This window comes from Ascaphus truei, chromosome 4 (genome assembly GCF_040206685.1).
Source record: "Ascaphus truei isolate aAscTru1 chromosome 4, aAscTru1.hap1, whole genome shotgun sequence".
NCBI lineage: Eukaryota > Metazoa > Chordata > Amphibia > Anura > Ascaphidae > Ascaphus > Ascaphus truei.
Window position 1 is genome coordinate 192835922 of NC_134486.1, and position 11577 is coordinate 192847498.

The 11577-nt window shown below is 49.7% G+C and overlaps 1 pseudogene; it reads right to left on the bottom strand.

The window, feature by feature from the left end:
• Positions 1–329: 329 nt before the first annotated feature.
• Positions 330–11156, bottom strand: LOC142492349 (uridine-cytidine kinase 1-B pseudogene; annotated as a pseudogene).
• Between the last annotated feature and the right edge of the window lie 421 nt (positions 11157–11577).

Genomic DNA, 11577 nt, shown 5'->3' on the forward strand with positions numbered 1-11577 from the left:
CCAGTAAATCTATAGGAGCCTTGTTCAAGTCAGCATTGCCCTTCAATGGCCGTCGGGCGCAGAAAGGGTTAAAGAAGCCCACCTGCTTGGTTCGGTTACCCTCTTCTCTGCTGGAAGGGGGGGGGGGGCAAATCCTCACCCTATCGGGGTCTGTTCCCAGTGTCCTCTTCATGGGCCTGATGCTTGGGCCAAGAAATGGAAGGAAAAAAGAAAGTGTCTGGTTTGCTCTGACACACGGGCGGAGGAGTGAGGGAGCCAGAACAGGGACTGGGGCGAGGCAGAGGGGCCTCGCTGACCGGACGCTGCCATGTGGGACAGTACCTGTAACATGATCCGGGCAGAAGATGGGGGATCAGTGCGGGCGGCTGCTGGACTCCAGGTGAGTGCGTTTCCCCGGCACCAGCACCCCTCCAGAATCCCCCTGCCCCGGTAAGGTCCTCTTCTGATAACGGCCATTCACGGCCCCCTGCTGCCACTTGCAGATATCCCCGTTCAGGATGTCCTGAATGTGCTGTACAATCAGGTTAATGGCAACCATGTTATCCACCCCTCGTGGGATAATGACGTCAGCGTATTTCTTCGTCGGCAGACAGAACTCCTCGAAGGCCGGCTTCACAAAGGTGGTGTACTGATGCCTCATTCAGGGTGCAGGCTTCGGAGGGAGGGCGTGCTGACGTGCGAGCTGCCGTGGGACACAATGTATTCAAATTGAATACTGGGTGTCAGGGTAGCAGCTGCACTGTCTCCGAAGTAGGGAGTTGACGCTGGCTGCAGTTTCAATAAACAAAAAATTCGTTTTTTGAAGCTGCAGCAGCGTCACTGGGACCTAGGCAGCCAATGAAATCATTCTTGAGAATGATTTCAAGACTGCAACTTGGATCCCTAACCTGCCGTCTATAGCCCCGCCCCCTACCCGCCTCCTCAACTCCTGAAAAAGTCTGCTGGGAGGATGAACACACATCGCCCAGCAGACTGCCGCCCTCCCTCCCGAACGCCCTCCCTCCAACTCCTGCCTCTGGCACCCTGAACGAGGCCTGAGTGAGGATCTGCTCCAGGTCCCTCCCATGCTTCATGTCGCGCAGAACCCTGCGGGACAGCCTGACGTCAGAGTCTGTGTCCACGAAAAGTTTGAGCTGGAACATGTCCCTGATCTCCTTGTTATAAAAGGCGAGGATCCCTTCGAAAAGCAGCACATCTGCGGGGTACACTGTGGTGGTCTGTGACAGCCTAGAATGAGTGATAAATTCATAAGTCGGAACATCCACTGTCTGCCAGTCCAGGATACTGGTCAGCGTGCTCTGCATCAAATCATTATCAAACGCATCTGGGTGGTCGAAGTTGTACTGCCTCTTGAGAGCTCTGGCTTTCTGCTCGGGTCGGAGCACCTTGTAAAACTGGTCCTGACTTAAGATGACCACCTTCCTCTGCCGGTGATCCATCTCGTTCTGCCCCAGCAACTCCATGATCTTCTCACACACGGTGGACTTGCCGCTGGCCGTGCCCTCGCTCACCCCGAACAGGAAAGGCCGCTGGTGGGAGCGCTCGGGAGCTTCTACAGTCCCAGCCACAGCAATGGCGAAGCGACCACCTGCTTAAAACTACATTACCCGGCAGAAACCCGTGCCCCCGGCGTCCAGGCGCGGCGGCCCGCCGAGGCATGCTGGGAGTTGTAGTAGCTTGTTACATTATAATACATTAAAAATGTAATTTCTTGTTTAAAAAAATGCTAAAAATATTTTCTCACAGTACAGAACTTATTTATTAAAAAAAAAAACACACATGTAGGATATTGCTTGGACTGCAGCTTTAATGTTGCTGCTGTGGCTGGCTAAAGCTGCACCTTACACGTTTCCGTGACAAACTGTAATTTTTCCCTTGTCACTGGGGAGATTAGTCAAACTACATCTGTAGGTGATTTTGAAGTGCTACATTGTCATAAAGCTGCATTAATACCTAATTAAAACCAACTAGGGGAGAAGGAGTGGCTCAGTGAGTAACGACACTGACTGGCAGTGAGAGTTTGAAGCAGGGGAGCCTGGTTCAATTCCTGGTGTCGGCTCCTTGTGACCAATTAGACTGTAAGCTCCTCGGAGCAGGGACTCCTCTTCCTTAATGTCTAAAGCACTTATTCCCATGATCTGTTATTTATATTATCTGTTATTTATTGGATTACCACATGTATTACTGCTGTGAAGCGCTATGTACATTAATGACGCTATATAAATAAAGACATACAATACAATACCTTGGGCAAGTCACTTTATCTCCCTGTGCCTCGGGCACCAAAAACTTAGATTGTAAGCTCCATGAGGCAGGACCTGTGCCTGCCAAATGTCTCTGTAAAGCGCTGTGTACAAGTAGCAGTGCTATACAAGAACATGCTATTATTATTAACTAATTAAAACCAAGATACTTTGTCCCAATTATTTACATATGAGTCTGCGATGATGTACTGTATGTGATTTTTTTCTGTGATAATGTTAATTTAAAAAAACGATTGTTCTTTTTTGGAAATTGTATTTTCTAATACTTATATTGTATTTTAAATAAACTATAGCCTTTGTTATGTTTACTTGTGAATATAAGTTCAAGGGGAAGGGGAGTTGGTGGTCACTACTGCAACAGTCACTTAGGGAAAACTGGGTGCTAGGGCTGAGTTAGATATGAACTGAACCTTGTGTTAGAACAAGGAAGGAGAAGAAAAGGCCCCTATGTTAGCGCACCTTGTTGTGTAATGATGATGTAATTTAAAAATATTCTCTAATGGTTTACAAGATAATAAAATAAAATTGGACTGACTGACACAACAAACAAATAACACAAATTCTAATATGGTATATATATGATTCCCCCAAACGTAGGTATGAAGGGAGGAATCAAAACTAAATGGTGGTCAGTATGATATTACTCCAGGTAGGAAATCATATCATGTGCCAGAGACCACTCACATGGTGATGAACATCCTAATTATATACCAGTGTATTTAAGGGTATACATGAAAAATCCTAATAGGATGTTAAAATACGGGGTAATAATGTACCTTCATATGTCAGATAATAATGACTATTGTTAAACACCCAGGTCTGTCTTATGTGCAAATCCGGATCAGATCAATGTTAAGTGCAGTAGGTCAAACCAGGTTAAGCTGTTGTGCGGTGAAGGGTTAAGTACCCCAAAAAGCATATGCTCAAATCAGGGTCAAATGTATATATAATGTTAACAACCCTGGTTAAAGGATAGGATAAATCAATGTACTCACGTGGTCTCAAGGTAAACACACAGGGTCACTTACTAGATAGGGCAGTGGCTAATGTGTACACTGATACAATGTCATCAGGTATAAACCTACTTGCTCTAAGCAGAGCTACTGAGAGTATCCATGGTAGAAATATGTATGTAGATAGTCTTGAGTGGCTCTGCTTATCCATATCAGTAAGCTCTTTGCTTAAGCAGAGTGACTGCAGACTAAATGGTATATAAGGTAATAGTACCTGCTGAGGGGTTAATTCCCTCTAGATGCCTGTCATAGCGCAGTGATCCAATCGGGTGTTAAAATGCTTCATTGTCCAACCCTTAAGTAAGTGTCTATTTCTTGTCTGTTATTTGTATCATCTTGTGTGTTCACCTTCTTTAAGGAATAAACTATATTTATTATATCTAAGTCATGTTCAATTCAACCCAGATATTTTGGTGTGTATTATAACCTATCACAAGCTACCGTGACAATGGGGGTGTGAGACTGGGACATGGTGGTGTGAGACTGGGACATGGGGAGAGAGTTTGAGACTGGGACATGGGGAGGGAGTTTGAGACTGGGACATGGGGGTGTGAGTGTGAGACTGGGACATGGGGAGGGAGTGTGAGACTGGGACATGGGGAGCGAGTGTGAGACTGGGACATGGGGAGTGTGTGTGAGACTGGGACATGGGGAGGGAGTGTGAGACTGGGACATGGGAGGGAGTGTGAGACTGGGACATGGGGAGGGAGTGTAAGACTGGGACATGGGAGGGAGTGTGAGACTGGTAGATGGGGAGGGAGTGTGAGACTGGGACATGGGGAGGGAGTGTGAGACTGGGACATGGGGAGGGAGTGTGAGACTGGGACATGAGGAGTGTCAGGAATCGGTGTTCTCCTCGCTTCCCACACAGAGCACTCCCTCTCCGCAGGGAGCCCCTGGACACACAAAACAATCCTGCCTTACCGGTCTCCACGGGTCCTCGCCCCTGCCGCCGTCGCGGGATCACTCTCTTCGGCGAGTCCTCTGCTCAGCGCCAGGCGCGCCCACGCCCTCCTGCACGCACACCTACACGCACGCCAGCCCCAGACATTATGTGCATGCATTCCCAGCTTACAGAGCACACGCCTAACAGAGCACTTTTAACCACTGCTCCTGCAGTGAGGCGTCGCCCCCAAGCATCACACAGTTCCATGCAAATCAAGGATTACACTCAGCTGGGCTGTAACACCTCCCTCCTATCAGGGAAGACTCCTTGCAGTCCTCCAGGCCTGCCCCCTTTTCCCATTGGCCTGCCCAGCTTTATTATGCCTGTGCTTCCCATCACTCGTCGCTCGACATAGTCTCTGTATGGAAGTACTTCTGGATTCTCTCAGTGTTTTCACAGGTTCTGATGCGGATTGTACGACTACCCCATCTGGCTATCGATCTCGGCACCCCTTGGACAACGCTCACTCTGGTAACCCCTTGAACACGTCTTGGACTACGACCTATCTCCACTCTCCATTCCCTGATCTCGGCAAGGCTTCATCACTCTATCTCTACAACCGGTACCGGCAAGTATTGTCTACCTTACTACACCTGGCCTGGCAACGCTTCATACCACACTCCGGACACGCTCCATTTGCTGCGGGTGCGTGTATTACCACTTCCCCCTTCAGCTCAGGGGACGTGTCTGGTCTGCGGGCAGCTCCGGCGTAACATTATGTCGAGCCCACAAGACGCAGACCAGACCGAACTACAGCAGTTTCTCTCTAATCTGCTTCAGCAAAACCAGGCCATGGCAGATCAAATTGTGGCACTTACACGCCAGGTCGCAGTACTCTCAGACAGGGTACCGACCGCGACCCCGCCAGATGTAAGCCCCCACTCCACAAGCGCAGTTAGCAGCTCAGATGTAAGGATTCCTCCCCCCAAGCCTTATGCAGGTGAACCGCAAGATTGTAGGGGTTTCCTAAACCAGTGTGAGGTGCAGTTTGAAATGGCCCCCCATCTCTACAATACTGATCGCAAGAAGGTAGCCTACATTTATAACCTCCTCACTGGCAGCGCCCTGGCTTGGGCTTCCCCGGTTTGGGAGCGATGTTCTGACCTTACCCAAGATTACCCGGCATTTAAAGCCGAGTTTCAACGGGTATTCGATTCCCCCGCTTGTCAGGAGATGGCATCTGTTTCTCTCCTTCAGATCACTCAGGGACGGCGGATGGTGACACAGTATGATGTGGAATTCCGGACTCTAGCAGCCGAGACTAACTGGGGACAAGAGGCTCTCGTCTCAGTATTCTGGCAAGGCCTTGCTTATCCCATCAAGGACGAACTCTCTCGCCAATCCAGGCCGGATCAACTGGAGGTCCTGATTGATTTGGCCATCCGAGTGGATCAACGCATCCAGGTACGCCGCTCAGAGCGTCAGCGCACTCGCTTTCATAACTTTCAAGTTCCGTTCCCCAGTACTCTCAGCAGCACTCCTGCTCCCCCAAGTACTACCACACCTCTTCGTCCTGCACTGGAGTTGCCAGAGCCAATGCAATTGGGGGTACAACGCATCCGCACACCGATACGGCAGTTCCGCCACGCCGGGGGATTGTGTTTCTACTGCGGATCCATGGAACATCTGGTTCGGGAGTGTCCACCTGTCCGGGAAATGGGAAACGGGAACACCCAGTGAGTACAGAGGGGCCCTCTCTGGGTGTAATGTCTCCACGTCCCCTTCAAAAAAATGAACTCCCTAAGAAACTTACATTTCCAGTCTTCTCTTCAGACGATACGTTCAAGACTTCTACCGCCACTTTCATTGACTCAGGAGCTGGAGGAAACTTCGTGGAACTTGAATTCGCCAGGGTAAACCGTATACCACTAGTGAGAAAGAAGGTTCCCATCGCACTCGTCGGTATCGATGGACGTCCTCTTACCCCGGCCCACATCTCCTTAGAGACGGCTCCCTTGCTTCTGTCTTCACATCTGCACAAGGAGACCTTAGTTATCGATGCCATTTACGCTCCTGGGATACCCATCACGCTTGGTCTTCCTTGGCTACAGCTTAACAATCCTCTCTTTGACTGGACTGCCTCCGCTCCCATTTCCTGGAGGTCGAGGTCAGGCGAGACTCATCAACTGCTGGCCAATACCTCTGTTCCTGAAGTTATTCTACCTTCCGTTTACCATCAATTCCGGGACGTTTTTAATAAGGTATAGTCAGACCTCTTGCCGCCACACAGGACTTACGATTGTCCAATCGATCTAGTTCCTGGTTACTCCCTACCCAAGTCCAAGACCTACCCCTTGTCGTTACCAGAATCTCACGCTATCGATGAATATATCCAGGAGAATCTCAAGAAAGGCTTTATTCGTCACTCCAATTCCCCAGCAGGTGCTGGGTTTTTCTTCGTCAAGAAAAAGGACGGGTCGTTGAGGCCTTGCATCGACTACAGGGGTTTAAACCAGATAACTATTAAAAATCGTTACCCCCTTCCCCTTATTACCGAACTGTTCGATAAATTACAGGGGGCCAAGATGTTTTCCAAGTTGAATCTGCGTGGTGCCTATAACCTGGTGCGCATCAGGAAGGGGGATGAATGGAAGACGGCCTTCAACACACGTAGTGGACACTACGAATATCTGGTAATGCCTTTCGGCTTATGTAATGCTCCCGCTGTGTTCCAGGATTTCATCAACGACGTCTTTCGTAAGGTACTCAATATTTTTGTTATTGTATACTTGGATGATATCCTGATTTTTTCCAAAGATCTCCAGGACCATATACGCCACACCTCCTACGTCCTTTCCCATCTCCGTGAACACCATTTGTACGCCAAACTGGAGAAGTGCACCTTTCATACGACCTCTACTCCGTTCCTGGGGTATATAATTTCCGATGAGGGGTTTATGATGGACTCCGGTAAACTTCAAGCTGTCACTGAATGGCCAAAACCCAATTCTCTCAAGGCCATACAACGTTTTTTAGGGTTCGCTAATTACTATCGTAAGTTTATACGGAGTTTTTCCACCATTGTGGCACCCCTCACTGCGCTCACCAAAATAGGAGCTGATCTTTCTGCTTGGTCATCCGAGGCCATCTCCGCCTTCGAGACACTCAAGGAAGCCTTTATATCTGCACCTATTCTCCGTCATCCCAACATCGAACTTCCCTTCGTCCTGGAGGTCGACGCTTCTGATTGCGGCGCTGGTGCCGTTCTCTCCCAGAGACCCACGCCCCACGATAAGTTACATCCCTGTGCATATTTTTCCAAGAAATTCTCGTCTGCCGAGAGGAATTATGACGTGGGTAACAGGGAACTTCTGGCCGTGAAGATGGCTCTTCAAGAGTGGAGACACCTGCTGGAGGGGTCAAAAGAGCCGTTTACTATTCTCACAGACCACAAGAACCTTCTTTACATAGAGAACGCTCGATGCCTTGGTCCACGACAGGCTCGTTGGGCTCTGTTTTTTTCTCGATTCGATTTTCACCTGTCCTATATACCCGGGACCAAGAACGTAAAGGCAGACGCACTCTCCCGAATACATTCTTCTGAAGGGAGGCCAGAGGAGTCGTTGGAGACTATCCTTCCACATGAGAGGATTCTTGCCACGTCTACGTTCAAGAATCTTGACAAGATTTTGCACTCCCAGAGACGCATTCCCAAGGACTTGTTCGTTCCTGACAACAAACTCTTTGTACCATCCAAATTTGTTCCAGAGATCCTGTCTTGGGGTCACTCCTCTAAATCTGCAGGTCATCCAGGTTTTAAGAAGACTACTGATGTCATTCGTCGGAATTTCTGGTGGCCAAGGATGTCTCAAGATATTCTGGAGTTTACCTGCGCATGCCCCACGTGCGCTCAAATAAAGACTCTCCGTCAAAAGCATCAGGGTTTTCTGTTACCCCTTCCAGTTCCCAACCGCCCCTGGTCCCACATTTCTATGGACTTCATCGTGGAGTTGCCCAAGTCCAGAGGAATGAACACTATCTTGGTGGTCGTGGACAGGTTCTCGAAGATGTCCCATTTCATTCCACTTAAAGGATTACCCACCTCCCCCGCCCTTGCTGATATCTTTACGGAGCAGTTTTTCCGGATTCATGGTATCCCTTCGTCCATTGTTTCTGACAGAGGTTCTCAGTTCGTATCCAAATTTTGGAGAGCTTTCACGAAGAGATTGGGCATCTCTTCTTCCTTCTCTTCCGCCTATCATCCTCAGTCCAATGGACAAACGGAGAGAATCAATCAATCCCTGGAGAAGTACCTGAGATGTTTTATATCCGATTTCCAGGATGATTGGGCTCAACTCCTCTCTTGGGCAGAGTATGCCGTCAATTCTGCAAAAAACGAGTCCACCCGGGAGTCACCCTTCTTTATAAATTATGGGTTCCACCCTCCCTGTCTTCCCATCCCCAACATTCCTTCTGGAGTACCAGCCGTAGATGAACGCATTTCTTCCCTCCAAACCGCATGGTCCAGGATTCAGTCTACCCTTCTCAACTCCTCCCGCAGATCGAAACTACAGGCCGATCGTCATCGTCGTTCGGCGCCCAGTTACAAACCAGGGGATTTGGTATGGCTCTCCTCTAGGAATATCCACCTCAAGTTACCATCTCCTAAACTGGCACCTAAGTTCCTGGGACCCTTCCCTATTTGTGAACAAATCAATCCTGTGGCATTCCGGCTCCAACTACCACCCAGTATGAAGATTCCCATTGTATTGCATGTGTCCCTCTTAAAACCATTCATCTCCAGTCACTTCTTTCCGGATCAGACTCGTAAACCGGATCCCATTACTGTACAAAATAACGAGGAATACGAAATTCACTCTCTTTTTGATTCTCGTCTATCCAGGGGTCAGCTCCAGTTCTTGGTGCAGTGGAAGGGCTTTGGCCCTGAAGAGAGATCCTGGGTACCTTCAAAGGACATTCATGCCCCGGCCCTTCTTAAGTCCTTCAGGAAAAAGTTTCCAGAGAAACCGTTCTTGGACCGTCCTGAGGCCGTTCCTGAAGAGGGGTGTACTGTCAGGAATCGGCGTTCTTCTCGCTTCCCACACAGAGCACTCCCTCTCCGCAGCGAGCCCCTGGACACACAAAACAATCTAGCCTTACCGGCCTCCACGGGTCCTCGCCCCTGCCGCCGTCGCGGGATCACTCCCTTCGGCGAGTCCTCTGCTCAGCGCCGGGCGCGCCCACGCCCTCCTGCATGCACACCTACACGCACGCCAGCCCCAGACATTATGTGCATGCATTCCCAGCTTACAGAGCACACGCCTAACAGAGCACTTTTAACCACTGCTCCTGCAGTGAGGCGTCGCCCCCAAGCATCACACAGTTCCATGCAAATCAAGGATTACACTCAGCTGGGCTGTAACACCTCCCTCCTATCAGGGAAGACTCCTTGCAGTCCTCCAGGCCTGCCCCCTTTTCCCATTGGCCTGCCCAGCTTTATTATGCCTGTGCTTCCCATCACTCGTCGCTCGACATAGTCTCTGTATGGAAGTACTTCTGGATTCTCTCAGTGTTTTCACAGGTTCTGATGCGGCTTGTACGACCACCCTCTCTGGCTCTCGATCTCGGCACCCCTTTGACAACGCTCACTCTGGTAACCCCTTGAACACGGCTTGGACTATGACCTATCTCCACTCTCCACTCCCTGACCTCGGCAAGGCATTCATCACTCTATCTCTACAACCAGTACCGGCAAGTATTGTCTACCTTACTACACCTGGCCTGGCAACGCTTCATACCACACTCTGGACACGCTCCCTTTGCTGCGGGTGCATGTATTACCACTTCCCCCTTCAGCTTAGGGGACGGGTCTGGTCTGCGGGCAGCACCGGCGTAACAGGGAGGGAGTGTTAGACTGGGACATGGGGAGGGAGTGTGAGACTGGGACATGGGGAGGGAGTGTGAGACTGGGACATGGGGAGGGAGTGTGAGACTGGGACATGGGGAGGGAGTGTGAGACTGGGACATGGGGAGGGGTGTGAGTGTGACATGAGGGGGGTGAGAGTGTGAGATGGGGAGGGGGGTTGAGAGTGAGTGTGACATGGGGAGGGGGGTGAAAGAGTGACATGGGGATGAGAGAGACACTGGCAGGAGGGAAGGAGACACTGGCGTGAGGAAGAGAGACACACAATGGCTGGAGGGAGAGTGTGAGAGAGACACTGGGGGAGGGAGAGACAATGGCTGGAGGGAGAGACAATGGCTGGAAGGATAGTGAGAGACAAGGGGGAGTGAGAGACAATGGAGGGAGAGAGACACAAGGGGGAGGGAGAGAGACACTAGGGGGAGGGAGAAAGTGAGATTGTGGGGGGGACACTGTGGGGAGGGATAGAGAGACACTGGAGGGGGAGTGAGAAATACAGGGAGAGGGAGAGACTGGGAGAGGAGTATGAGACTGTGGAAGAGGGGTGAGAGGTCCTTATGTGGTGGGAAGTGAGAGATTAATAATACAGCAGAATTGGGGATGCTATTAGACAAATATCATAATATTTTTTTTAAGTGATGTAATTTGTGTTATAAATACGTTTTTGTAGACGTGTGGCGGGGGCGTTACAAAGCTGGTTCGCCCTCATTGGCTGAATCAGCTCACGTGCGCTCACGTCATGTGATTTTGATTACATCAGGCACGGGGGGCCCGAGAAATTTCATGGATTAAAAGGGGGGCTCGACAATAAAAGTTTGCTCAACCCTGCCTTAAGGTATATAGCCTCTGTAATACCTATGGTGTTGAAATGTACTGATGCCGGTAGTAACGTGATAATGTCTCTATACCCACCTAAATCCAAGGGGGGGAGGGGTATGACGGAGGTAAATGTCCCGTAAATATAGCAATAACAGGATCACTGATAACTGGCTAAGCAGGTAAGCACAGGAATTGTTGTCTAAACACTCACGATTGCAAGAAACGTCCAGATGAAAAGCCGGCATGAAATCCATCAGCACGAAGGGCTCCGGAACATATGATCACATCAATCCCAACGCTAGCATCCAGCTTGAGCTGAGCCAAAGTGAAGGAGGAGCAGAGCAGATGCAGCACACCGGCGTGCTCCCTGGTATAGCAATCAGCAGACGGAGATTCCACAAAGTAGAAAAAAAAACAGTGCATAGCCGGAGGAAAGCAATAGCTAGACTATGTGACCATAAAAAATATTTATTGATAAAAAAAATATGACGGGATAGTCCTGGCGGATCCCCTAACACGTTTCATGCATAGAGCGCTAAGTCAAAGGGTGATCCACCAGGAAAAGACTGAACCTGATATAGGGTGTCAGCTAATCAGTACAGGTGCAGCATAAATTAACTGGATGGTAATAGAATCCAGAGATTGTGGATAAACATACTGATTGCGGACAACCCA